The sequence below is a fragment of the Ostrinia nubilalis genome, chromosome 2, assembly GCF_963855985.1.
Source record: "Ostrinia nubilalis chromosome 2, ilOstNubi1.1, whole genome shotgun sequence".
Lineage (NCBI taxonomy): Eukaryota > Metazoa > Arthropoda > Insecta > Lepidoptera > Crambidae > Ostrinia > Ostrinia nubilalis.
Genome location: NC_087089.1, coordinates 1,360,767 through 1,384,363, shown reverse-complemented (window position 1 = coordinate 1,384,363; position 23,597 = coordinate 1,360,767). Strand labels below are relative to the sequence as shown.

The 23,597-nt window shown below is 36.4% G+C and overlaps 1 protein-coding gene across 9 annotated transcripts in view; it reads right to left on the bottom strand.

Moving 5' to 3' along the window:
* Positions 1 to 23,597, bottom strand: part of LOC135079326 (innexin shaking-B) — a 91,013-nt gene that overhangs the window by 63,445 nt on the left and 3,971 nt on the right. The window contains exon 1 of one of the 9 annotated variants that reach the window (XM_063973958.1): positions 11,926 to 12,186. The exons of 1 other annotated variant lie outside the window; for it this stretch is intronic. The gene's annotated coding sequence lies outside the window, so the exon portion shown is untranslated. Of the gene's footprint in view, positions 1 to 11,847; positions 12,187 to 23,597 lie in introns of those variants that run through there. 7 more of the 9 variants (XM_063973981.1, XM_063973975.1, XM_063973966.1 and 4 more) reach the window with 7 other exon arrangements.

Here is a 23,597-nt window from a genome sequence, read left to right as displayed (position 1 = left end):
ATTTATACATTTATTGGTTTACATATTGTAGTAGCGCCCCCAAGCACTAGCCTTCCACGCATTTTTTAAAGTTATTTTTATTTTTTAAGTCGATTTAATAAAATTCAATTTGATTGAATCGAGTTTAAAAAATGGCAACACTTAAGTGACGTATTTCCGAGTACCCCCACTACGTAGCTCGCTTTAGCCGGCGGCCATTTGCTGCGAGTCATTTTGTTTACAGCTAAATCGTTTCATATTTTAATTTTTAGTTTCAGATTAAGGGAGGGTTTAGTTGATAGGGTGGGTGTGTATAAATCGCTTCGAATGAAGCTGTTCACATAATTATGATCGAACTTCACTTGTTAAGTTCGTTTGATCTTCAATTATGTTTCACAGCTTCATTCTTTGCGATTTATACATTTATTGGTTTACATATTGTAGGATGTTGAGAGAGTAACTATTATGAAAATAAAATAAAATGTGAAACGAACAGGTAAGTTTTTATTTATGTCATTAAAATAATGTAACATAAATATATGTATAAAGAAATACTATATATTATACTATAATCAATAACATTTCTTTACAGAAAAAATCATCAGGAATTACAAGCATGCATCTAATATCGATTCAGCAAACTGATTGGAGTTTGTGACAATTTCCTTATTATAAAATTTTGCAAAAACTGAGGATGAATCACTCCAACCTGCAGTTTTCCTAATAACATCTATATTGACCCCGGATTTGTTGGCTGAAGAAGTCGCCGCGTGACGAGTGCTGTGTGCAGTGAATATATCAGTGTTAATACCACTACATTGAAGAGTATTTTTAATCCAGTGACTTAGAGTTTGTAATGTGACTTTAGAATATGGACGTTTGTAACTAATGAATAAATAATCATTATCATTTTTGCGAAGCGTTTGAGTTTTACGAATATACTCTTCTAAACATCTAGCGGGACAAATTTCGGGACGAGAATTATAAAAGGGCAATCTTAAAAGGGGTTGAAATGAATTTGGTTTTGAGGTTTTTACTAAATCCGGTATTTTAATGGTAATTTCGATAGATGGTTGAGTAGTGATATTACTTAACTTTATCAAAGATAATGTTTGGACACGGTGAGCAGTCACCAAAGCCAACAAAGTCAGGGTCTTTTTGGAAAGTGTTTCCAGATCGAGATCTACGTTAGGCCACTTTTCTGCCAAATAATTTAAAACAATATTAGGGTTCCAAGTCATGTTATACTTTGGTACCGTGGGTCTCAATCTGAAAACACCTTTTATAAACCGTTTTATACGGTCATCATCTAATAATTCTTTACCTAACAATAATGACAAGGCGGATTTATAAGAATTTATAGTACCATATTTAGCCCCTTTATCGAAAATACTCGTGAGAAAATGAATGATTATAGGGACGGAAACTTTCATATAATCATAATTATAGATCGCACAATAGGTAATCCAGGCTCTGATACAGCCGTTATATTGTTTATATGTATTGTCTGATAAGGAGGCTAACATAATTTCGACTGATCTTGGAGATAAGAATCTTTTTAGTAGAGCTTGCCTGACAACTTCGCGGCAGCTAAGCGTAACGTCTTGTGAAGACTGTGATGCAGCCTGAAAGGAGATTGCAATAAATTAATATTGGGCTCAAAATACATAACATCAGAAATGACTAATTTTTGAAAAAGAGGGAACCATGGTTGTGTTGGCCAATATGGCACTACTACGATGCCTTCTGCCTTGTCATTTACAATTTTTTGTAATACCTTAACAATAAGTGAGAATGGTGGAAAAGCGTAGAATCTAATTCCATTCCATGATATGGTAAAAGCATCTGTAGTCCATGCATCAGGGTCAGTTTTCCATGTGACATAAATTGAACATTTTGCGTTACATCGACTAGCAAATAAATCTACCTCGGGCAATTCACATTTTTTAACTATATCTTTATAAGCATATTCGTTTAACTCCCACTCAGTGTCCTGAAACTTTTTCCGTGAAAGTGAATCCGCATCATTATTTTCTTTAGTGTTTATGTAGGAAGCGAAAACAATTATTCGACGCTCTTCACACCATTCCCAAAGTTGCCTTGAGAGTTTATTTAAATGATTATATTGAACACTACCCATACGATTAATACAGGATATAGCAGTTACATTATCTATACGAAGTAAAATATTACAGTCAAACATCTCTTTAGCGAAACATTTAAGTGCTAGAAAAGCAGATTTCAGTTCCAATTCGTTAATATGTAAAGATTTTTCATCATCCTTCCAATAACCATAGCTCTTTTGTCCACAACAGTAAGCGCCCCAACCAGTAGTAGAGGCGTCAGAGAAAATTTCAAGTTTATATTGATTGACCTTAAGTGAAAAATATCCAAAGTCTATATGATCTAACCACCAATTTATATCCTTTTGTAATGAACATGGAATATGTATAAATTGCTCATAACTTGGGTTTTTAAGTAAACATAAAAACTTATGGCGTTCAAATAGTTTGGTGTATAACCAGGAATATTGTATAGCCGGGCAAGATGATATTAATAAACCTATTATCCTCGCGAACTCACGTAATTTACATTTACGGGTATTTTTGAATGTTAAAAGTGTGTCTTTTATTTTAATTTTCTTAGCTTCAGGTAAAGTTAAAGTCATTTCTTCAGAATTAAAAATGAATCCCAAAAATTTTGTGACTTTTTTAGGAACCAAACAACTTTTTTCAGTGTTTAGCATAAACCCTAAGCTCTCTAAAAGGGCTTTGGTTTGTCTAACATTATTTTTACATTCAAAATAATCCTGTCCGATACAAAGCATATTATCATCTAGATACATAACAGAAAGCATCCCACGTGACCTCAAAAATTCTAAGACTGGTTTCATCAACTTTGTGAAAACATAAGGTGCCGTGCTTAAACCGAAAGGTAAGCAATTAAACTCGTACATAATGTCGTTATATTTAAAACGAAGATATTTTTTATGAGACTCATGAATCTGAATAAAAAAGTACGCGTCTTTTAGATCTATTGATGCCATGAAACAATTTTCAGTAATAAGTTTTGATGCGGTACGATAGTCCTCCATCTTAAAGTGCTGTGTTTTTATGAATTTATTTAAGCACTTTAAATTAAGAATGAATCGTTTACTACCATTCGGTTTTGGCACTAGGAAGACACTAGACAAAAATTGTCCTTTAACAGGATTGCATATAGATATGGCATTAATTTTTAATAAATGGTTAATAGATTCGTTAAAATCTTTATTTTCACTATCCGAGCGAGGATAAACACTAGGGTTATTAGTACAGATTGGCATTGAGGAAAATGGTATCTTATATCCATTTATCCACGATAAAATAGTGGGGTCATTCGTGATATGTGACCACTCATGTAAAAAGTATTTGAGTCTGCCAGCGTACAGTACCTCGTGATCTAGGTGCGATGAGTCCTCCTCGACGACGGCGGCGGCGGCTGATGAGGCGGCGAGCGGTGCGGAGGCCGGTACGAGTCGCTGGGGCCCGGGCGCGTCGTGCGGTAGGCCGGTCGACCTCTCGCAGCAGCGGCGGTTGTTTTGTTGTCGGCCTTCCGTTGCTGCGGTTTGTAGTTTAAATTATTAGTCTTACTTGTACTTGGTTTGTTAGCTGGATTTTTATATGTAGGTTTTGGTACGGTTTTCAATGCCTCTCCAGATTTTTGGATGGATTTTGCAGTTTTAATTTTTTCCGTAATATTGTCACCAAAAAGTTGATTGTTTCTAACGGTGTTAACCAATGAATCCTTCAGTTCAGTATTAATCGAAGTAATAACGAAATGCCTACGAGTCTTAGTCTCGTGGAAATGTATGTCACATAAAATGCGGCACGCATCACTTATTGGCTTTAAAATCTTTTGTTTGGATGTTTCATTCGAAAGAATTGAGTCTACAGCTGTGCCTAAAGCAGAAATAGCTACTGCAAGCTGTTTTTGTTGGTACATTAGTGCCGAATCTCGTTTCACCATAACATCTCGAATAGCGACCTTAACCTCAGGATTTAACGTAGGTGCCACTAATAAATCGCAGTTATTTGGTACCGAATATTGCTGCATAATTTGGTCCTTAACATCTTTTTGAAGACCCTTTGCTAGGATTTCTTGCCACCTGTTGGCGACGTCTTTGTGGATAGCCGGACCGAGAGTGGCTTCCGCCTTAGGAGCGTCACCCAACAGTTGCAAAATATCATCGTCTAAAACCGCTTCGGTAGGGCTTACAGACTCGGATGGCATGACTTCTTGCGTCTCTTTTGGCGAAGAGGGTCCAGGTATAGATTTGGAGGGTGATATTAGGCCCGGTGCGGCACGCTCCGGGGAGTCAAGTCGTGCCGGTGATACTGGGCACGGTGACTCAGGCCACAGTGATTCAGGATGGTTTTCATCCTGTAAGCTTATTACAGCACTGCCGACATCTTCCTCGACGATGGCGTCGACTGAAACAACCAAAGAGTTTGGTTTTTAGACGTGTCGCATACTTTCGAGAGAATAGCACATTTTTGGAGGGCCAAATTTATCAATACTCGTGGCAGTGTTAGCCCAAAAAAGGCAGCACGTATCACATTGATTTAGCAGACGCGACAGTGGCAGCCCAAAGTTAGCAGCACGTATCGCTCTATGGCCAATAGGTTGATTCAATAAGCGTGACAGTGGGAGCCCAGAGTTGGCATCACGTATCACTATTGGATCACCAAAAATATAATATAATAATTTTTACTTACGGTTGGGTTCTTCGTCCGATATTTGGACATGTTGACGAGTCTTTTGTAGCTTCTTCTCCAATTTTTGTATTTTACGCCGTATTTCTTCTTCAGAATTATATTTCCTCTTATTTCCCATGTTGAAAGCGTAGAGCTCCGAATGTACGTGCGAAGGCTTGAGCACGAGAACGCAGAATGACTCGCAGCAAATGGCCGCCGGCTAAAGCGAGCTACGTAGTGGGGGTACTCGGAAATACGTCACTTAAGTGTTGCCATTTTTTAAACTCGATTCAATCAAATTGAATTTTATTAAATCGACTTAAAAAATAAAAATAACTTTAAAAAATGCGTGGAAGGCTAGTGCTTGGGGGCGCTACTACAATATGTAAACCAATAAATGTATAAATCGCAAAGAATGAAGCTGTGAAACATAATTAAAATATTAAATTGATCAAGATAAGCAGCGTTCGTCAAAAGATTATGTTATGTGTGATAAATCACATGCATAAATCTATTATTTCCTTTTAGCAAATTTCAGACGATCATTAATTTGAACTATGTGCGAGTAAATATAGTTTTAAAAATACACAATACAAAGTATATTGTCTACGACTACAAGCAGTACTTAATTTAGAGTGTTTGTACTCAATCAAGTTATTTGTAATTGCTGTCGACAAATCCCCCGCGAGTCGTTCCATCCAGACGTTCTTTCTTGTCCAAGCAGCGGGACTATTCTGTAACACCGTTTACTTAAACTCAAGTCTCTCTGACACTGTCGCTCATGCTTTGACAGAAAGGGATAGGGAAGCATTCGAAACTAATCTTCAAGTTGTTGGGAATAGCCTCGCAGATCCTTAAATATTAGTCCAAACAGCAGGTCTATTCTCAACACCGTTTACTTATTTTTAGTCTCGGCTCTCGGGTCTATCTATCACTGTTGCTCATCCTTTGCCAGAGAGGGATGGAAGCATTCGAAACTTATCTTCACGTTGGGAATAACCCCGGAGATCCTTAAACATTGCTAATGATGTAGCTACGACGTTCGCGTTGTCTCGACAAGCCGGTCGCCGACCGAATTGATCCGACTCGAAATAGGTATAAGTTAAAATAACGCGAACTAAAGCTCTGCGCTGTAGGGTGACTGTGATTAAGGAAGGACTTAGCCGAAAGCGATCTTAAGAAAAAGATGTAACTAACTATATCTGCGTTGACGAGTGAAAACCTCTGGAGTACCGAAAACAAAGTTTTTCAGGACAAAAAACCGTGTCCTGAATATTTTTGTATAAAACCTTTTCCCGGTTCTTAATGTTTATTACGATATGAGGTGTAAGCTAAGATTTTCCCTCTATTTTAGGTCTACAGTTTTAGAGTATTTTACAGGTTGTCCGCAAAAAAAAATATTTGAAAACATTGCTAAAGACCTCCTGAATTTTATTCAACTCCACAGCGATAAACTGTAAAAATTATAATCATAGCATATAAATCTATTAACCTAAATTGATGGGTCACAATCACAACAGCTCTTTCCAAAAGAAGCTTTTATTTTTTAAACTTAAGTGAGAAATCAAAACAGTGCAACACTGCAAGTGCAGTGTAAGTACCTACAGTTTCTTTTTCTCTTCTCCATAGCATTCGAAAACCTACCTCATGGTTCACGTTCGCCACAACATTGTCACCCCACTTCTGCTACTTACGGCTTTTTAAAATGCTATAATTAGGTCTTTTATTGTCCAAGATCAGTAACAACGTGACAGCGGTAATGCCCGCGGATTATGGGATTACGCGGTTACTCTCGTGGTGAACTTTAAGAAAACAAATGACGTAAGGTCGTTTAACGGTGTTATAAAGAATTCCAGCCAGCTATATCCTGCAGTAAAAATACCTCATTTTAAACAATGATGTTATAAGTAAATTGCAACGCGATTACTATAGGCTTAGTGCTTAGCTCATTCAGTGCTTGAGGTATGTGAGGGTGTTTTTTAGACGTCAAGCGTCAAATGCAGTTCTATTTCTTTTCAAAAATAAAGGAATGTTTTCTTTGAGAAAAAAATTATATCTACAAATATTAAGAGTACTTTCCCTCCAGGTGGCATTACAAAATTCCACTCTGTATATGACCTAAACTGAACTGTCCCACCAAACTCATTGACAGGGGGACGCTACCATCGTTTAACTATGTAGTTTCCAACATGGCAAAAATAGGAACCAGCTATCCAGTATTGACGTTGGCGCCCCGCTGTCAATGTCACGGATAGGACAGTTCAGTATTTTGGAACTATATGCTTAAGATTTGTATTTCATAATATTATTATGTCAATGTCACCACTCCCGTGAGGCTCCCATACATCAAGCACTAAGTTAAGCGCTATAGCAGGCCTGTTCATCTCCGCGAGTTTACATCGAAAACAAAACACGCACGATGGCCCACCTACAGGATACTATTCGACAAGGCCTCACATACGAGCGAACATTGATTCACGCACGCGTATTCTTGTGTATGATGGAAGAAAATAAAGAAAATGGTGTACTAAATACTGTGCAGTATTTAACTGCCTAAATAATAATAAAAACACAGAATGTACTTTTTTAAGTTGCCTCAAGACACTGAGAGGTAAATAAGTAGTTAATATTATTCATGATAATTCATGCTAAATCATGTATTTCCTCCGCCATTTTCCGCAGTTTGGCACCTCACGTCACATCATTTTACCGAAATCAGCCCTATAGCTTCGGCGCAGTGCCGATCACTGACGTTTGTCAACAAAATGGTGCTTGACTCTTGAGACAGGCTAAATTACACCATATGATAATGACATGGAGCATACTTTTTTTTAAATAGTACCTTCGCGAAGTATAACTTCTGTACGTAGTACTTATTATTATTCTGTGGCTATAGTTAATACCTATTTAAGATTTTTCTTATCTTTGTTTTAATACAGTGACTAAAGAACAGCTTAACCAATTCTGAAAATTATTCCGTCAATACAAGGTGATTACATCATTTATTCATTCTAATATCAGAGGGTTTTTTTAATCAATAGGTTTACCAGAGATATAGGTATACCTACTTACTACTCAAAGTACGGTAAGTACTTAGTGATGTTTTTCGTTAAAAAAAGTGGAGTCGCAGGTAGACTATTACTCCACTGTTATTGGCTTCCTTAGTTTGGTATGCAGTGCACATAGGTTAGCAAACCTACTTTCCTGGCAAAAAAGATTTCTGTTCCGAAATTAAACTAATTTACGCTTTCAGTTTCAAAGACAATAACGTGAAATTAAGTAAATGATAAATCTTTGTCTTTATAACGATAGGTAGTTGGCCAGATATCGGACTTCAAGGCTGAGTTGCACCACCTTATTTTAACCGTGACTATAACCTTAACAGGTGTTTTTACAGAGTTTGACAGACTTTTGACGTTTGTTAATGTAAAATTACCGATGGTGTAATCCAGACTTTGTCTTTATAACGATAATAGGTCTTTAACTTCGACAAGCGTTAAAAATCTGTCAGACTCCATACAAAAAGCACCAGTTATTATAATTGTTACGGTTAAAGTTAGGTGGTGCAAACCAGCCTAAGGGGTAAACTGTGCTTCTAACAAAGGTGAATCACCTGTGATATACAACTCTGTGAGATAGTTAACGCTAACTCACCGTAGAGGTATCGGCAGCTAAAATCACCGTTCGACTTTTATTGCTTACGACAATTTATAACCTAGCAAACGAACCATGTCTGACTTGTTTCGTTTAGCAAGAGGTATCTTCGAATTCGCACTCGAATAATAATTAATAATAATAATAACTTGGTCAACAACCCGTGAGGATTTTTTTTTCAACACCGGAACAAGTTTCCGAGAGTCCAAAAGACAAAAATGAAAAAAAAAATTCTCACACAAAATACCGAACAAAAAAAACATTTAAACACATTAATTAACCGTACAGAGTTTAATTTTTGAAGGTAAAACTCAGTAAAAAAACTCAGTAAAACTTATTTATTTCTGTAAGTAGGCTTTAAAAAAGCACTTTTACACGTCCCAGTATTAACCCTACCACTGCTTCAGGACAATAAATGGGCCAGTGCTGAGTATAGTCACATACTATGTTATGAAAGGGTTTTGTTGATCTTTGGCTTTCTCCTACTTTCTTCAGATTATCTTTGCGGGTCCAATGACAGTCAAAGCTCCTGTGTAACCTATTTACAGTTAGAGCATTAGAGAAGACTAGCGGCCGCCCGCGACTTCGTACGCGTGGATCCCGTTTTACCCCCTTCATTTATCTTACGCGGTTTAGATTTTTTCATACAAATGTTTTTTCCCGCTAACTCTCGTTCCCGTTGGAATTTCGCAATATCCTGTTGTAACTAAGCTTTAAGTTTACTAAGGGACCTGCATGCCAAATTTCAAGCGTCTAACATTAAGCGGTTTAGATTTTTCATACAAAAGGATTTTCCCGCTAATGCCCGTTCCCGTGGGAATTCCTAAGTATCCTATAACCTGCCCAGGAGTATGAAGAATAATTGTACCAAGTTTCGTTAAAATCCGTCGAGTAGTTTTTGTTTCTATAAGGAACATACAGACAGACAGACAGACAGACAGACAGACAGACAGACAGACAAAAATTTTACTGATTGCATTTTTGGCATCAGTATCGATCACTAATCACCCCCTGATAGTTATTTTGAAAATATATTTCATGTACAGAATTGACCTCTCTACAGATTTATTATAAGTATAGATTAATACAAGAGTAGGTAATGCCCGTTTTCACCATCAATTCCTTATTTTTAAAAGACCCCTATGGTAACACATAATAGGAATATTGTTTTCATAGGTGTCACTTAAAAATTACCTACTGGTTACAGAATCAGGAACGAGATGTGGAAAAAGACCCTATCGTGTTCTTTGAGGTAATGTAGAGAGATTATGTCATCATTATCTTCACTAATTTAACTTACATTACGGAGGAAATATTACTAAGAGTTGCTGAGCCAAAAGTGGACACGTGCCTAACACCAATAAATCCTAGTTATAGCCTAAGGGCACCAAAGCCAAGCTGTAATATGATAATCTAGCCATTACTGTCAAACGATTGAATCAATCAGCCATCAATGCCTAACGAACGGCGACTCTTGCCAAAAGAAAGCCCGATAACGGCCATTTTGTTCCTCGTCCACGCAAAATGGCGGTAATGACGTCTCCGACCACAGACAATTTAACGTCCGCGAAGTTTTTATGCACGGCCGAGTATACTGGGACTTAATTTAATTATAATGCGAATGTTTATATGTTTTGTATGTAAACATAAACAGACTATTGCGTTCATCAAATGTTTTATAGTAAACGGATATGCTTGATGTAAAACTTTGGGTTATTAGGTCAATTATCCAGCTGTATTTATGCCGGGAAATGTCTGGGGACATTTTTAATGTAGTGCTGGAGTTGCAAACAATGTGACAGAAGTTTCGGTTAGTTTGTTTAAAGCCAGCCTTTGTGAGTTAACGGAGCTCATTTGGTTCTTTTATAGTTTTAAATACGACTTGTGACGGTTATATTACGGTAATTTTGTGGATAGCATAAAATACATAATTGTGTACTGAAGAGTTATGTGGGGTAAAGTTATTTCTATGAGATTACGGCCCACCTTTTAATTTGATTCTAATGGAATTAAATGTAATAGCCACGAATGTTCTTTTAACAAATTATGTCGAATTCCTTAACGGTTGATTTTTCAGTATAGTTACCAGAATTAGACCAAAGTTAGCCCTACTAAATTTCCTTCAAAGTGCGTACTGCGTACATCTAGATTAAATGTTTATTAAAAGTAGTTAGGTATAAGAAACAGTATGAGCATAAAAAGTATTTTTTGAATCACAATCAAAGATTTTCGGACAAAAGACTTACGGACAAAGCCACCTAGACAAATTATCGTATTATGTACATTATTATCTCAATGCCTAGACATTACGAAAAGAGAGTAAGGTATGTTTCCTCGCTAAATTCTGGTTTGTTTACAGAAGATTTCATTAGATGGCTTCTATCGTAGTCCATAAATATTATCATTATGGAATGTTTCTTTTGAAAACGGTAGCGATTTATTTCTTAATGGCCAGTTGAAGCCATAAAAATCGGTCATCCAAGAAAAAAATCTTTTAAAAAGCGAATAAAAACATCCGAAAGCGGTTCCTTTTTGAAAAAGCGAACGCGGCTAATTGCGGAAAAGTCATGCTCCCGATTAGGCGTATTGTGGTCGCTTCGGCGATATGGGTCAACATTGTCCAAACGCCCGCACTGTTATCGCCGTTTCGCAACTGATGCTGGCTGACGTGCGATGTGAATTACGATTTTTGAATTTCGAACGACCTGTCAAAACATTTTTTTTTCGTTGCAACATTCTTTACGGCCATGTGTAGCATTGGTTTAGTTTAACTTTTTATTGCATGCATTTCAGCGATTGATGTTGTGCAGACGAAAATTTGTTATAGCATCTTGTCGTGTTGAAACCATGACACAAAAACACAAGACCATACAAAATTTACGGTTTAAAATTAATACATTTATTTCTCAATAGAAACATTAATTAATTTGCATTGAGGAACATTGTATAAGCACTATAAATATTTAACTTCAGACGTTTATCTATATTTTTTACAGTAATTAATACACAGACGGGTAGCTAACATGTATCAAAATATTTTTTATTCGTAATCACCATAAAAATACACGAGAAGAAATCGCTGTAGACATGAAAGAGAAAGCGATTATCAATTAGATGTAACATTTAGTGTGGATACGATGATTTTTCTGTAACACGAAACATTTCCGCGTGTTAATGTTGTGTGTGAAAACATCGGGCCAAGCTCCGCCGTCAGTTACGACACTAAGCCGTTAGATAAGAGCTAATTAGCAGATGTCTACTAATTAGCCAGTTTTGAAGAATGAACGCTTCTTCTAGGTGCTTCCCCGGTCAAAGGAACTTGCATTGAAAACGCCGGCTTTTCACATGTTAAAGCCCTGTATTTTTAGCTTATGAGTAATTATCAAGTCGTGTTCTTGTTACATTACTTAAATGCTAGTAGAGTTAGTCCCAACACTGTTTATAAGTCCCTGAAAACAACTTGCGACAATAGACTCACGTGTCAACAAACCGAAAGAATCCAGGCAGCGACCGTTTAGACACATAATTTAATGCACGCTTTTATTTTGTCATTAACCTTCGAGGTGCTCCGGTTTCGAATCGGCAACGTTTTATTTTTGAAACACGGTTACGCGCATGATTAGCGCCCGAGTTTAGAAATCATTTAGCACCGACTGTCGCTGGTCGCGGCGACGCACGAACTCATCAATGGCACTGGCCGCACGACGCGATTAAAAAGTTACTCGTTAAAAAAATAAAGTCACGCGCGTGAAAAAAGTTGTGAATTTTGGCGGGAACGGCGCGCGGCTGGGCGCGGGCGGCGCTCTGAGTCGGTCGCGTCGACTGGCCCGCCTCACTGAAAAAGCTCCTTACGTTAAATACATAGCCGATGTGCATTCTATTTATAAAGTTAAGTTGGGCGTTAGAACGCGCGTGCACCCATCGCACGCGTCCACCGCCTATGTACATCATAATAGTTGATGTTATTGGGTCAGCTGACGAAACATGTGATAATTAGACCGCGATTAGTCTGTCCGCGGGTGTGGAGCCCTTAAATATGCTTTTACACCTCGGCAATTTGAAATATGGGCCGTTGGAAGGGCTCCAAGAATAATAAAGGAAGTAAGTCTGCATCAATCTGATACGGATTTTATGATATTTTCTAAAATAACATATTTCGCTACTATAAAAACGGCGATAAATATCTATTCGACAAGGATGACTCGCTATTTATCATAGTAATCTGAATATTTGAGTTGATGTCTGCAATTTACGAGACAGAGCGGTGAACCAAAAAAGCGTACAAAGAGTTCGTCGAAAGTAAAATTTAATTTAAAAGCTTTTAACGTATAATGGGTATCATACCACTAATACATATTAGGATTTTAAAAGGGTGTTGCAGTGTATTTCACAATAGGTTACAGGTGAAATAAACTAAGGTACGAACACATTAAAATACCAATCCTATGACTCAACACAGAAAAAATACGATTAAAAATAATCTAAAAATGTATAAAATAAAATGTATTGTTTTTTAAAACATACCACTTACAGTTTGTGTTGAAGATTTTTTACAAAATATTTAGCGCTTTTCAAACGAGCGTTGTCTTGTCAAAATAAACGCGCTCTATTTCATTCTATACTTATGTCATTCACCGGCTGAAAGCCATTGACGTCGCTGTCGTAAGCTGTCAACTAGGCTGTCAGAATGATGGAATTTGACGCAAAGAATAACATTGTAGAGCGCTTAAGAAAATAAGGCCAGTTAAAATCTTTGGTGGGTAATTCTTGGATGAAAGATTTTTCGTGAGTATTATAGGGTTAGTAGGTATAGTCAAACTCTCGTGACTTAGGTGTGAAGTTTGACACTATAATTTTGATAGGGTAGATTCAGGCAATAGAATCAAATGGAAAACATATTACTTAATTATGGATTACTTCTTATTATACTTTAATATTATGTACTAGCTCTTGCTCGAAGCAATTCCAGTTTGTTACAGAAACCTTCCACATGGACTATTCTATCTATTAGTGAAAATTCGTATGAAAAACCGTTCAGTAGTTTTTGAGTTTACCGCAAAAACTTAGCCCTTCATAATTCATCTTTAAAAAATTTTATTTTAACATTAATTTAAAAATTGAATGCCAATTTCCATCGTGATTGACATGGCCGACAGTTTTGACAGCTGCAAAGAATACTATCATGTTACAAAGCTGTCATTTGACACATAGTGAATATGAGTTCAGGGAAAGGGAGTAATTCTAATATTAGGTACATTATAATATTGTTGTGTTAAAAAAATAGGAAAGAAAGAAACATTTTAATAGAGGAATCTTAGTAATTGTTGTCTATATTTTTTTCAATATTTGTTTCGTAATTTTAAGAAATCTTATATCCAAGACAGACACCCGCACTGCGTACCGCGTGTCGGGCCGTAAACTCGAAATACCCGCGGTTTCGCCACGACGTCATATCGACACGCGTGCGACCCACTGCCCAGGTGGGCACCGTAAAATGACACACGGCGGGATTGTAGCTGGAAGGATGTTTGGGCCAAGTTGAGAGCAATAAGCGTATTTTGAGAACTTTCAATCGCAAATGTGATTTTGTTAGAGCAAAGCATACAATAAGTTGCGGCGGCGTTGTGACTCGGAGCGATGTTGCTGCGTCGTCTTACGGCCGGTTCACACATGTCTCCGTTTTACTGTTCCATTTTATCGTGTACGTTTTTTTTCGTCGATGTATGTATTACTGTATACAGAATACTGTGTCATGTGTGAAGTCGCTCATACAAGTACATACGCCATCGGCGAAAAAAAACGTACACGATAAAACGGAACAGTAAAACGGAGACATGTGTGCACCGGCCGTTACATAGAAATGTCTGTGGCGGGTATCCGAGCGGCGCCGCGTCACGCGATATGCCGAAATCTTTGCGGTGCAGCGCTGCAGCGTCGCAACGCATCGTGTGCTTAGGCTCTTACTTGTGCGAGTCTCTTGCATTGCTTCTTTATAGTATTAATAGCAAAAACTGAATAATGATTTGTAGAACTTGACTTATGAATTTAAAAACTCTCCTAATTTTCCGACTGCATTTGAATTCCTTCTGAACAATAGATCTTTTATGCATATTGACGGTGGGTCAAGTTCCGGAAAAAAAGGTTTATAAGGTCAATCCAGTGATTGGGCCAATGGGCCAGACTCTTAAGAAAGACACAAACCACATACTTTCGCAACATCTCATCACTTGCGCGCGTCCCACCAAATGTGCGGACGCAATAAATTATAATCGGCACGGCGACACATCACCAATGCTTCGCCAGGTGATCTGCAACTGGGACACTCATCAAATTAAAGGTTAATGTTGAAAACTAATTTTGTGTCCCAAATAGCTGCATGAACATTTACCATGTGGCAACGGATTATATCGCGTAGAGCTAACTGGAGTTGCAAAGTTAATTTGTAAGTACTATTGTAATGATAAATTACCTGACTTGTTCTAAGATTTAGCGTAAACACGTATAGAGCCATCAAATTACTTTTAATGTAGGATACCGATTAATCATATCAAAATATAATCGAAAATCATTCTAAATTAGAGTTTTTACGTAAGATAAGTACTGTCTAATATTCCCTTCGTTACGTTTATTTCATGGTAAACACGTATGTAGGTAGGTTGCACGCGCTGCACTTACTGGCTCTCTACAAATTGCTTATTTAGGAGTAATAATCTTTATAAAACAGCCTGTAGATGGGTCTGTCGTTGAGCTAACCTGTATAAGGCAACCCACAGAAGGAACAGACTTTTGGTCGGCTGAAAGCTCAAGATGTTAATCAGCATGAGCATGTAGTAACTACGCACATTACACCGATTTGGTATCGACTGATTCCTTATACAAGTCGAAAGCTATCGGCCAACTGAAAGTCTGTTTTTTTATTTTATTTATTTTAGAAGGCTGCTTGAAGGCTTCTAGAAAATCCAGCGCGCCAACAAGTTATACAATCATGCAAATAATATAAATTAAAAAATGACAATATTTTGTACAATTGTCAAGTAAAACGATAATAAAATCAGTCAAATAAAATTAAAATTAAATACATAAATGGAATGTCTTAGAATGTCATATTATTATGTCTGTTGTCTGCGGCGACTCTAAAAACAGCCTGTAGACGATTTCCTCGTTGGCCGAGCACCCTGTATAGAGCACTAAAAGGCGGCAAGCGGCCGCAGCCGACCGCATGCTCTCATGCCGACCGGAGTTCGCTCTTATAAGTTTGCTTCGGAAATGGGGCTGCTGCTGCATCGTTTACAAGAATAGCTTTACTATGAATCTTAGGCTGGGTTGCACCATGTTATTTTAACTTTAACAAACGTCAAAAAACTGTCAAACTCCATACAAAAAGCAGCGGTTATTGTTATAGTTACAGTTAAAGTAGGATGGTACAACTCAGCCTTAGGTTTGAATTCTAAATTGACGGATACAAACTAAAGCTAAGATTCAAGCCCAAGCCTGCGATTGGTCGAATTGAAATAAAATCAAGTTTTAATTTATACCTAAAGAAAGACTAAAGATTTCAGCGTATTTTCAAAATAAAAATTATAAAAAAAAAATTGCAAGCAAAAATTAAAGTATTATAACCTTCCACTTCTTAATATCAAACTAAATGAAAACAGTACAGATGTACTATACAGTACAGAACAAGTCAGGTATTCGGTAAGCTATGTGCCAAGTAGGTAGCTAATTTCCATCGTGTCATTTTACGCATTCCAAAATTGTTAATAGCTTTTCCTCCTTACATAGAGTTTTTCTAAAGCGCTATTTACAATCTTCTGCTTCTAAATCAAGAGTTGTAGTGTCAAATCATTGCGTGATGATCGAGCGAAGCCAGGCAACGCATCTAGTCCAACGGAAGCGCTGTCCAATCCTTCTTTTATCGCTTATTTATCCAGCTTACGCACTCATACCGGTGCGCATTGGCATCTGACGTCAGAGCACGTGAGTGCCAGTATTTACAGGTTTTTATTCAAAGTGCCTACCTCCACTTTTGACTACGTTATTGTTGTTCAATACTTAGGCTGGGTTGCACCATCTTACTTTAACTTTGACAAACGTCTAAAATCTGTCGAACTCCATACAATATACACCGGTTTTCGTTAAAGTTACGGTAAAAGTTACGTGGTGCAACTCAGCCTAAGATATATTTTTGAGTTGAATAACACAAAAAATGGACAGCACTATCATAAAGATAGCTGTTCAATACTTAGGCTGGGTTGCACCATCTTACTTTAACTTTGACAAACGTCTAAAATCTGTCGAACTCCATACAATATACACCGGTTTTCGTTAAAGTTACGGTAAAAGTTACGTGGTGCAACTCAGCCTAAGATATATTTTTGAGTTGAATAACACAAAAAATGGACAGCACTATCATAAAGATAGCTACCATCAACTTTATAAAAAGTACCTTTTTTAGCTACACAATCAGAAATTTATTTGAAAAGTAAACAATTTTATTTGTTGTATAACTTGTAAAAACATTGCTTGCTACGTCGTAGTCGTATTTGCTACGAATCTCGTAGCAAGTGATATATTACTTAATTAATAAATTTCTCAGGCAATTTGAAAGACGCAGAATAGTATATTATAGTCTGTCTCAAACGATCATTTATTATTCCTTGGGTCATATTCCCTATATAAAATATAATCTTCATCTGCACTAATATTATAAAGAGAAAGATTTGATTGTTCGTTTGTATTGAATAGACTCCGAAACTACCAGACCGATTTGAAAAGTTCTTTCACTATTTGAATTCTATATTTTTTCAACTAGTTTTGAAATGAATTCGCACAAATAGAACAATTTCATTGAAAAACACTAACATTATCGCCAATTCCCTTCAGTCACACTAGAGTGGTAGCGTGATAGATAATAAGAGGCCAATGAAGTACAAACACGATTCACGATGACCGCACACTTTATTGCCTGATTGGCGGAGTGATTGCCCGGCCCTACCACCGGTTTCTTTCCCATTCTTAGTTGAGAAGTTAAAGAAAAGTTTTCACACTACTAGAAACCCATTTATTGGTTAGTTTTTGTCTTTTGCACCACCTTACTGCTTATATAGCGAAGTGATTGCCCGGCCCTACCACCGATTTCTTTCCCATCCTTAATTGTGAAGACGAAAAAGTGTTCACTACAATAGAAATCAATTTCTAGGCTAGCTTTTGTCTTTTGCACCACTTTACTGCCTGATTGGCGGAGTGATTGCCCGGCCCTACCCATTTATTTCCCATCCTAAACTTTGAAGTCTACTAAATATGTATATCACTTCCTGGTTTTCTCATCTTTTTATTTATTTCGGAGAGAGACAAGTTACTAACAGATATAGGTACGTCACCATTTTTAGGGTTCCGTAGCCAAATGGCAAAAAACGGAACCCTTATAGATTCGTCATGTCTGTCTGTCCGTCCGTCCGTCTGTCCGTCTGTCCGTCCGTATGTCACAGCCATTTTTTTCCGAAACTATAAGAGCTATACTGTTGAAACTTGGTAAGTAGATGTATTCTGTGAACCGCATTAATATTTTGATGCAAAAATTAAAAAATAATAATAAATATTGGGGGCTTAGAACTTAGAACTGAAACTCAAAATTTTTTTTCATCAAACACATACGTGTGGGGTATCTATGGATAGGTCTTCAAAAATGATATCGAGGTTTCTAAAATATTTTTTTTCTAAACCGAATAGTTTGCGTGACAGACGCTTCCAAAGTGGAAAAAAGTTGCCCCCCCCCCCCCCCCCTCTAACTTCTAAAATAAGAAAATGAAAAATCTAAAAAAACATATGATGTACATTACTATAAAAAATACCAACGAAAATTGTTTTGAACGAGATCTAGTAAGTAGTTTTTTTTAATACCTCGTAAATCGTAAACCGCTTATTACCGCGTAATCTTTCTTACAAATAACTTAAATTAAAAAAATAATAATTTAAATTTCATAAATCAATGGTACGGAACCCTTTGTGCGTGAGTCCGACACGCACTTGGCCGGTTTTTCAAGAATGACATAATTCAGCATATTTTTATATTTCGTCGCACCAATAAAATTTGAAAACCTGAATATAAGAAATAGTGTATTGATGGTTATCAAGCAATAATCGTGTAAAATGTGTTTTGAAAACTATTGTTATTTTATGAAGAGAAATTATAAAACAAAAAGATAATACGAATATTAAGCACATACTGTATTCGTAATTTTGTAGAATCTCCATTAAATCGAGAAAACTTTAATTATTATAATTTTTTTTTTTATATATTTTTTTTTCATATACTAAAACTTTGGAGTGGGTCTGTAATATGCATGCTTACGATTGCGATAATATTACTTAATGTGACTAGAATTTGAAAACTAGAGAAACAGATTAGACACTTGAATGCGTGGGGTTTCATTGTTGTTGTCCGATTCAGTGTTGGTACTCTCTTGTTTGCCGCAGATCGTTTACAGTTGGTTCTGTAAGGTATCATGAAGTTCCGTTTTGCGTTTTGTTGACACTTTCGCATTTATGTTATTAGTAGTGGTAATTTATTAAGTTAAGTATCTGTAGGGTATATACATTGCATGTTCATTTTATTAAACTAGGATAACGGTGTTGACTGTCCAATTAGTCTGTATATTTATTGAACTATCTTAAGAAAAAATATGTATTGTTCAGTTGTTTGTTTTCCTAAATAAATAAAAAAAAAATCGAATACAGTTTAAGTTGTAAAAAAAAGTAAGCTCAAGCTTTACATAACAGCTGCTACTTTCGTTAACAAAGACAGTACTCGTAATGTTAACGCGAGAATATGAATAAGGAAATAAAATCTCTACGACTCTTATTCGCATACAAATACCCAAAAATTATGTAAATATGGAAATGTATCTGTCCATCAATGTTTACCATAGCTAGCTATAGTTATCACACTCGGCATATTTTAAATAATAAATAAGATCATAAAAGCAGCACGGGGTACATAAAACACAGTGATCTGCTCTGAGATTGAGTGTGAAGACAGATTTTCAAAACTGAAGTTCCAAAACATATATTAATTTAAAAATTGAACGCCAATTTCCATCGTGATTGACATGGCCGACAGTTTTGACAGCTGCAAAGATGACTATCATGTTACAAAGCTGTCATTTGCCACATAGTGAATATGAGTTCAGGGAAAAGGAGTAATCCTAATATTACATTATAATATTATTGTGTTAAAAAAATAGGAAAGACAGAAACATTTTTAGTGGAATCATAGTTATTGTTTATATTTTTTATATCAATATTTGTTTCGTAATTTTAAGAAATCTTATATCCAAGACAGACACCCGCACTGCGTACCGTGTCGGGCCGTAAACTCGAAATACCCGCGGTTTCGCCACGACGTCATATTGACACGCGTGCGACCCACTGCCCAGGTGGGCACCGTAAAATGACACACGGCGGGATTGTAGCTGGAAGGATGTTTGGGCCAAGTTAAGAGGAATATGCGTCTTTTGGGAACTTCCAATTGCAAATTTGCGACTGAGTTATTTTAGGAAGTTTCTTGCATTGCTTTATTTTTGTATTAATACTAGCATAGCAATTAATAATAGGATACGGTTGAAATTATAGTGGGGTGTGTAAAAAATCTAATTAAAAGCCTAATAATTGAATTATTCCAAAAACTAAATAATGGTTCAAGACTTTTCAAGAATTTATGACATATTCTGAGATATTTTGTGTTTATTACGTTAAATACGTCTCTAGAAATTGCGATAGAGCTGAATACTAATTAAAATATAAAATGTTATTCACGTTAGATTGCTCTACTAATTTTCCGATTGTATTTGAGTTATTTCTAAACAATGAATATTTTATGCACATTGATGGTGGGCCAAGTTCAAGCATCGAGTTGGCAGAAAAAAAGATTTAAAAGGTCAATCTGGAGATTTGTGGGCCCAGACTATTTTGAGAGAGCAAACTCCTTAAGATGGGTGAACTTACAAAGAAAGCATTGCATATTGCAGCATCTCAGAAGTATATCCGTTATCTATCTGATACTCATAGTAGGTACTTAAGCTTTGCTTAGTTTGGGACTAGTAATAAAGTGTCTAAGAATATTTATTATTATTATTGAACAAGACCGCATAATTTCGCTACATCTCATAACTTGAATGTGTCCCACCAAATGTGCGGACGCAATAAATTATAATCGGCACGGCGACACATCACCAATGCTTCGCCAGGTGATCTGCAACTGGGACACTCGTCAAATTAAAGGTTAATGTTGGAAACTAATTTTGTGTCCCAAATAGCTGCATGAACATTTACCATGTGGCAACGGATTATATCGAGCGGAGTTACAGAGTTAATTTTTAAATATACCTACATTGTAATGATAAAGTAACCTATGTAATCTAAGATCTAGCAAAAACAGAGCCACCTTTTAATATGGGATGGGAAAGTACTTTCATATGGTACACCGATTGAGCATTTCTTTAAGATTACTATCTAATTCTACTTCTTCTAACTTTATGAGAACGGATTCTCTTATGGCTAAATTACGGGGTTGCGTTTGCCATGAGCAGGTTACACGCGCCACACTACTTGACTCTCTACAAATTGTTTATTTTTATATCCTTAGTAGAATTTTGAGAAGTTAGTAGGAATCTTTATAAAACAGCCTGTAGATGGGTCCCTCCTTGAGCTAACCTGTATAAGGCACCCCGTAGACAACAAACTTTTTGCCCGCTGAAGTTTGGTCAAGCTGTCAATCAGCGTGAGCATGTAGAAAGTACGCACATTACACCGATTTGGTATCGGCTGATTCCTCATACAAGTTGAAAGCTATCGGCCGACTGAAAGTCTGTTTTTTATTTTTTTTTATTTTAGAAGGCTGCTTGAAGGTTTACAGAAAATCCAGCGCGCCAACAAGTTATACAATCATGCAAATAATATCAATTAAAAAATGACAATATTTTGTACAATTGTCAAGTAAAACGATAACAAAATCAGTCAAATAAAATTAAAATTAAATACATAAATAATAGCCTTAGAATGTCATAAAATATGTCTGTTGTCTGCGGCGACTCTAAAAACAGCCTGTAGACGATTTCCTCGTTGGCCGAGCACCCTGTATAGAGCACTAAAAGGCGGCAAGCGGCCGCAGCCGACCGCACGCTCTCATGCCGACCGGAGTTCGCTCTTATAAGTTTGCTTCGGAAATGGGGCTGCTCCACTGCACCGTTACAAGAACAGCTTCGCTATAAATCTTAGGTTTGTATTCTAAATTGACGTTCAGTTTGATACAAACTCATGCTTAACAAATAGCATTTTATGTATTTAACCCATAAAAATACTATTTTTTGCAAATGCCCGCGTAAAGTTCGTTATTTCAGCGACTATCTTTATCGCGTATTATCTTTTAATTAGCAACCCGATAAACCCACAAATACTCAAATTGGGATGATTCCTGAAAAAACCTGAAACACGTAATTATTCATTTATCGATAGGAATACTCCTGTTTTCGTAATCTGTGTTTTCGAATAACGTTTCATCCCCTTATAATTTCAATTAGAACCCCATCTTGGTTTTGTAAAGTTGTTATTATAGCTTTATTTCTCGTATCATTTAGTGTTTATGTTACGGTCAAAGTGATAAATGTGAAAATTATGAATAATCGCCGGTTATTATGAATAATTACCGCATGATTTGGTTAATGTGATTAATATGAGGTCATTTATGTGTGTATAAACTAAATAGGCGGCTTAGGGGTGGCCCAAGGGCCACCCCCGCCGCACCTTAACCTATTTTTCACTTTAAATCAAAACATTATGTTATAGGCATCATGGAAAAGTAATATTATGCAAGAAACATTCCAAACTCATTATGCCAAATTATATTAATATATGATATCAAAACGTTCAAAAGTTTGGCTGTACACGAGCACGTACACAAGATGTTGTTCTCTTTTAAGAAATTTGTTAGTACTAAGGTTGAATTATTAAATAATCACTGTTAAATGTGATTAATTTATCACTTTTACCGCGACTGTCGGTAATTATTCATAATAACCGGTTATTATTAATAATTTTCAATTTATCACATTAACCGTAACATTTATACAAATTAAATTAAATAAAAAAAAACTCTTACTTATAAAATTTTTTGCGCGCGCTTATATCTTTTTAAGGCGCAACTGAATAACCTTTTGTTTTAAATTAAGGTATGAAAGACTGTCAAATCATCGCGTGATGATCGAGCGAAGCCAGGCAACGTCGCTAGTCCAACGGAAGCGCTGTCCAATCCTTCTTTTATCGCTTATTTATCCAGCTTACGCACTCGCATCGGTGCGCATTGGCATCTGACGTCAGAGCACGTGAGTGCCAGTATTTACAGGTTTTTTATTATATCTGCCTACCTCACTTTTAACTACGTTATTGTTGTTCAATACTTAGGCTGGGTTGCACCATCTTACTTTAACTTTGACAAACGTCAAAAATCTGTCGAATTCCATACAATATACACGGGTTATCGTTAAAGTTACGGTCAAAGTTAGGTGGCGCAACTCAGCCTAAGATATATTTTTGAGTTGAATCTGTCAGCCATTAGCTATCATTAACTTTATCAAAAGTAGCTTTTTTAGCTATACAATCAGAAACTTATTTAAAAAGTAAAAAATATTATTTGTTGTAGCTTGTAAAAACATTGATTGCTACGTCGTAGTCGTACTTGCTACGAATCTCGTAGCAAGTGATCATCACTTACCATCAAGTGAGATACTGGCCAAAAGTTTCCTCGTTGTGGATAAAAAAAAGTTAATTAATACTATTAAAACTTCCCAAGGCAATTTAAATTTATAGCCGCAGAATAGTATATTATAGTCTGTCACAAACGATCATTTATTCCTTGGGTCATATACAATGTGACTCTTGATAATAACTCTTGATAATAATGTGCACATATGAAAATAGGTGAAATTAGACGTATTTTTATCGAATAATGTGAAAAATCTCAGATTTTTTTGTTATTTTTTATCAAGACACACTATTTTAATTCTAGATTATTTCTGATAAACACGAAGTTCGCTGGGTCAGCTAGTTTTGGAATAAATTCGCACAAATATAACAATTTCAATGAAAAAACACTAACATTATCGCCAATTCCTTTCAGTCACACTAGAGTGGTAGCGTGATAGATAATAAGAGGCCAATGAAGTACAAACACGA